Here is a 6,027-nt window from a genome sequence, read left to right on the forward strand (position 1 = left end):
GCCAAGATTCTCAGGGGCTCAACCCAATACGAAAGGTAAACATCTTAATAAAAATACTGACGATCCACAACGGTCTTAGGTAGCGCAACCATGCCAAGGCGAGGCAAGATTTTTAAGAAGCTACAGGTTTAAAAGGCAATCTGGTTCTGAGAGTTCGCCGAACAGAATCCCTGCATTTCCAAAAACCAGCAGCGCAATATGCGCAGACCGAGATAAGGCAAAGAATCGAGGTCTTTTAAACCTGACGCCAGCACTGCCCCGGAAGCGCACCTAGAATTGAGTGCGTCTGGAGGCTCCGGGCCAGAGCAGGGCGTATTGTTTCACTCGGTGAATGCTCATTTCGCGTAAAGAAAACCATGCAACAGAACAAGCCGCCGCAGCGCGCAGACCCCCGCAGGGCCACGGTACAGGCACGCTGTGTCCAAACAAGCGCCGGAGGCCCCGCGCCCACCTCCCCCGACCCGGCCCGGCCCCCGCAGCCCTCGCCTCGGGGCCTGGGACGCAACCGGCACACCTAAGCGAGCGGGCCGCCGCTGCTAGGCGGAGCGGGTCGGGGAGGCCGCGCGCGGGCGGCTGACGTACCTGCGCCGCCGGGAGCTCAGGGCCGGCGGGCCCGGGATAACGGCGCCTCCGCGGCGAACACGCCTGGGCACTCCATTCGGGGCTGTTTACTCCCAACTCTCGCGAGACTGGGCGACAGGGCCAGGGAGGCCCACAGCTGGGAGCCTCAGCTCCGCCGACCCAGCGTGCCCTGTGTGTCCCGCGCTCCCGGGGCTTGCGTGCGCGCTCTGGACGCCGAGGGCCGCGAGACCACGCCGGGAGGATGGACGAACGTCTCGCGACATTTGCGGCTGGGGGCCGGTGGCAGGATAGAAGCGGAGGGGCGTGGCCAGAGAGCTGCCAGGCGGCGAGAACGCGCTGGGGCATCCCCTGGTCCGCTCGGCGCGTCGCTCTAGGATCCCGGACTCGGAAAAGGAGCCCGGGCGCGAAAGCGGCCGAGCTGGGCCAGGATCTAGAAAGACTGCCTGGCGCAGGCTCCCTGCCCCCGCGGGCCTGCTGTCATGCACCCGTGGAGAGCTCGCTTCCCGCGCGGACCCTTCCTGCAGGGGTCCACGTCCAGGCACCGGTGGCTCGGACACCCCACCCCCGGCCGGGCACCTTCCCTGGGTGCCCGTTAACCCGGGCGGTAGCTCGTTAAGATGGCGAAGTGTCCGGTGCGGAACACACGAAACCCCAAATCCCGCCTGTCCGACTTCCTGAGCCCGGGCCCCGCGGGACGACAGACTGGGCCTCCCGACGCGCAGCGCGCTGCCGGGACACCGGTGCGTGCGAAACGGAGGACCTTTGTAACGCCACGTGTTTGCCCTTTTTGAAAAAACAAGAATAAATGTGTTAAACTGTCTGAAAAGCTTGCCGCCTAAAAGATGTCTGGGTGACTTAGATGCTAGGATCAGTTTGTTTTCAATGTAACTGGACCGGCCCGGACTGCGTACGGGCACTAGCAGGGGACTGAAAGCGTCTTCAGGTACTGCTGGTGGGCGGTGAGGCGCTAGAGGCCGATCAGACAGTTTTGTGTCTTTTGGAACTTGACACTGCACCACAGCGATGCTGAACTGCACCAGTATTACAGATCACAGCGCATCATCTTCCTTCAACATGATTTAACACAGTTGACTTAATATGGTGGATAAATGTAGAATCACAAATTACCATACCCCACCTCAGGCTTCTACTTGGTAATTTTGAGCAAGTTGTTTAACCTCTTTGTACCTCAGCTTCTTCATTACAAAAATAGGGGTACTAGCCAGGCGGGGTGGCTCACGCCTGTAATCCCAGCACTTGAGGAGGCCGAGGCAGGCGGATCACTTGAGGTCAGAAGTTTGAGACCAGCCTGGTCAACATGGTGAAACCCTGGCTCTACCAAAAATATAAAAACTTAGCGGAGTGTGGTAGCGCGTGACTGTAATCCCAGCGACTCAGGAGGCTGAGGCAGAGAATCGCTTGAACCTGGAAAGCGGAGGCTGCAGTGAGCTGAGATCGTACCACTGCACTCCAGCTTGGGCGACAGAGCGAGACTCTGCCTTAAAAATAAATAAAGAAAGAATTTTTTTTTAAAAAAATAGGGGTACTAATATCTACCTTAAAGGATGAGGGTTAAATTAAGTACACACATAAGCCCTAGCGCAGTGGCTTATGCCTGTAATCTCAACACTTTGGGAGGCTGTGGCGGGAGGATCACATGAGCCCAGGAGTTTGAGACTAGTCTGGGCAACAGAGACATGTCTCTATAGTTGTGTTTGGTTTTGTTTTTACCAGGTGTGGTGATGTGCACCTGCAGTCCCAGCTACTAGGGGGGCTGAGGTGGGAGGACTGCCTGAGCCCAGGAGGTCGAGGCTGCAGTGAGCCATGATTGTACCACTGCACTCCAGCCTGGGCAACAGAGCAAGACCTTCTCTCAAAAACAAAAAGCATACGCATAAAGTGCTCGGCTCCTATATGATTCAATACGTGGGGGTGGATTCTTAAATCCTTTCCTGACTCAGATCTCATACGATTTTCTGAACTTTTGGAGAACGCTTGCCTCTCTGCATTTGCAAACCGTCAAAGTCAGGCACTCCCTTCTGCCACCACAGAAAGCATTTGATCTTAAATTTGACTACGTCCTTCTGTTCCAACTTGGGGTAAATTAATCTTGGTCAGGGTTCTCTGAACAGCCCTTTAGTCACTATGCCATTGAATACATAGCCCTACAGTTGGAAACTGGCGTAGAATAGTGATTGCAGACATCCATCATGTGATAGTGAGGCCCCACAGCAGGGGAGAGAATACCACCACCACCAGTTCCAGAGAATGCCTATACACTGAGGGGACTGGGGTGTGGGAGAGAAAAGTTACTTGGAGAGCTACCAAGACAGCCTGAGCTACAGGATCCTGGTCTACCACTGGTGGATTCCCACCACTCTGGTTCTGAAATAACTTCCTAAACTTGTGCTTCACATACAGAATAAAGCATCTGTAATTCCATGGGAAGGTAATCTTTATTCAAATGAAATATTATTTTAAAGAATAATAGCTGATGGCACAGGCACTAGCCAACCCTGGGAAAGCCTCCCTAGAGTTGTGGCTCCTGGGGTCCCAGCAGCCACTCTGCAGAGATCTTGGAGGTCCTAGTAAACCTGCCAGCGGCACTACAGGCAGGCTGCATTTTTGGCAAGGTTGGCTTTGCTGAGAGCATCAAAATCTCGGAGGCAAACTCCAAGGAGGTGTTCTCGGGCAAGATCGCACCTGAGTCACTGCTGCTCAATCCACACCCAGAGGAGACATCCCTGGAGACGTCTCCAGCCTCTCACTATACTCACTGCAGCCTCGCCCACCAGCACATTTCAGGTGTCCGTGGCTTTTTCAAGGACAACTTCATGCTCCTGGTGCTGGAGCTCTGCCACCTGAGACCTCTCATGGAGTTGCACACTGGGAGAGCACTGAGCCCTGAGCCCAAGGGCGCTACTGCCCGCAGTAGATCATCCTTGGCTGCCGGCACCTGCCTGAAACTGGATTATTCACCGGGACCTCAAGCTGTACCCCCTCTTCCTGAATGATGACCTGGAGGTGAAAATGGGAAGATCTAGACTGGCAACCAAAGTCAAACATGACGGAAGGCAGAGGAAGACCCTGGGTGGGACTCCTGATTACATAACTCCCAGGGTGCTGGGAAAGAAAGGGCACCATTTCAAGGTGGATGTGTGGTCCCTTGGGTACATCACACATACCTTGTTAGTGGGCAAACCATCTTTTGAAACCTCTTGTCTAAGAGACCTACCTCTGGTCAAGAACACACACAGTGTTCCCAAGCACAGCCACCCCGTGGCCACCTCCCTCCTCCAGAAGATACTTAAAACCCGACAGCACCTCCAAACCCCTGAAAAGCTGCTGAATAATGGGTTTTTCACATCTGGCTCCAGCCCTGCCCATCTCCCCATCATCTGCCTCCCATCGCACTGAGGTTCTCAATCCCTGCCAGCAGCCTGGACCCTCGCAACTGCAAGCTTCTTGTGATCCTCAAGGCATGGAGAACCCCTGCCTGAGCAGCCCCAGGAAAAAGAGGAACTGGTGGCTTAGGGAATGGGTCGATGCCACTGTGGTGACATGCTGCAGCAGCTACACAGCACGGGCTGTTGAGGCAAGAGGAGGCTGAGGATGCCACCTGTATCCCCAGCTTCTGGGTCAGTGTGCAGGTAAACTGTTCCAACAAGCACAGCCTAGGGTATCAGCCGTGTGACAACAATGTCACACATGCCTTATCCTTGACAACACCATGACAGCCTGCAGTGCCTACAGTAGTGCTCCCTTATCCAAGGGGACATGTTCCAAGACCTCTGGTGAATGGTCTTGGACTCACCGTGGCTGGAGCTTTGGCAGTGTGCGGTGCAACAGCAAAACTAGCATGTATTTCTTTTTCCTTCTTCCCAATGTCATGGAGAGAAGATTCGTTTTACTGTAGATCTCAGCAACTTCAGCATACAACGTTTTTCTTTCCTTATTAAGTGGAGAAGTTATACCTTTTCACTTAAAAGAGCACTTTACAGCTTCTTGGTATATCCATAGTGCCAGCATCACTACTCTTGGGCTTTGGGGACATTACAAAGTAAAATAAGGGTTACCTGAACACAAGCTGTGGACATGGAGAGAATTCCCATCCCAGGCAGGAGGGAGTGGGATGGTGCGAGATGTCATCATGCTGCTCAGAACTATGTGCAATTTAAAACTTATGAACTGTTTATTTATGGAATTTTCCATTGAATATTTTCGGACCTTGATTGACCATAGGTAACTGAAACCTCAGAAAACAAAACTGTGGGTAAGGGGAAACTACTGTCCACAAAGCATGATGACACAAGTCCTGCCCCACTGTGAGTTCCCATCCAACTCACTGATGGAGGTCACCCCCGTAAGTATTTCCACAACCACCTGAGCAAACACTTACTGAAGAAGGGTGTCAACGTCACGCCACGGGAAGGCCATGAGCCTGCCCATCCCCTCCCCCCGGAGCACCTGGCTCCATACCGGCAGCACCATCATCCTGCCCTCAACAGTGGCACTGTGTGGGGCTGGGCAGAGCACATCGCCCTCGCAGGGGGCTTGCTGTGGAAGTGGAAGTTCTATTTATGCATGTTCCAGAGTAGGTTCTAGAGCCGCCTCCCTTCCCTTTCAGTCTCACCATAGGAATTACACAGAATATTTCTTTTTTTTTTTTCTTTTGAGACAAAGTGCTGCTCTGTCTCCCAGGCTGGAGTGTCGTGGTGCGATCTCGGCTCGCTGCAACTTCCGCCTCCTGGGTTCAAGTGATTTTCCTACCTCAGCCTCCTGAGCAGCTGGCATTACAGGGGCGTGCCACCACGCCTGCCTAATTTTAGTATTTTTAGTAGAGATGGGGTTTCACCACGTTGGTCAGGCTGGTCTCAAACTCCTGATCTCATGATCCGCCCGCCTCAGCTTCACAAAGTGCTGGTATTACAGGCGTGAGCCACTGCACCCGGCCAGGAATTACACAGAATATTTCTACTGAATTCACGGCTGTCCTGTGCTTAGCTTTATACTCATTAAACATATATGAATCTTTAAAAAGATAAATAACACACAAGCCAATACTGAGACTGAGACATAGATTGACTGGAATAGGTTTTGAGGACATAACCACCTAACCCTCTGGTTCCCAAATGTGATTAGAGTTTAAGTAATTGAGGTTAGGAAAACACAGGAAAGTCTCCCAGGAGCTGTCTCTATCTGCTCTCTTCCCTTTTTTTCTTCTTCCCACTCTTTCTTGAATCCATTACAATCTAGCCTGAAGACTGAAATGGCTCATGGAAAAAAATCACCAATGAACTCCATCCACACAGCCAAATTCCATGATCAAATCAATCTTCACCTTACTCAACCTACCAAGAGAAAGAGATCCAGAAGTCAGCCCAGTAGCTTCCAAAGACTAGGCGCATAGTTATAAACAATTTGGTTACTGACGTGTCAGCTTTT

General features: G+C 52.6%; 1 protein-coding gene across 2 annotated transcripts in view; it reads right to left on the reverse strand.

Annotated features, from left to right (window-relative positions):
* The window catches only part of MBTPS1 (membrane bound transcription factor peptidase, site 1), a 63,729-nt gene extending 62,315 nt beyond the window's left edge, over window positions 1–1,414 (reverse strand). The window contains exon 1 of one of the 2 annotated variants that reach the window (XM_054533178.1): window positions 583–1,414. The gene's annotated coding sequence lies outside the window, so the exon portion shown is untranslated. 2 annotated transcript variants of the gene reach the window in all.
* Window positions 1,415–6,027: the final 4,613 nt, after the last annotated feature.

Source organism: Pongo abelii, chromosome 18 (assembly GCF_028885655.2).
Source record: "Pongo abelii isolate AG06213 chromosome 18, NHGRI_mPonAbe1-v2.0_pri, whole genome shotgun sequence".
In the NCBI taxonomy this organism is placed as follows: domain Eukaryota; kingdom Metazoa; phylum Chordata; class Mammalia; order Primates; family Hominidae; genus Pongo; species Pongo abelii.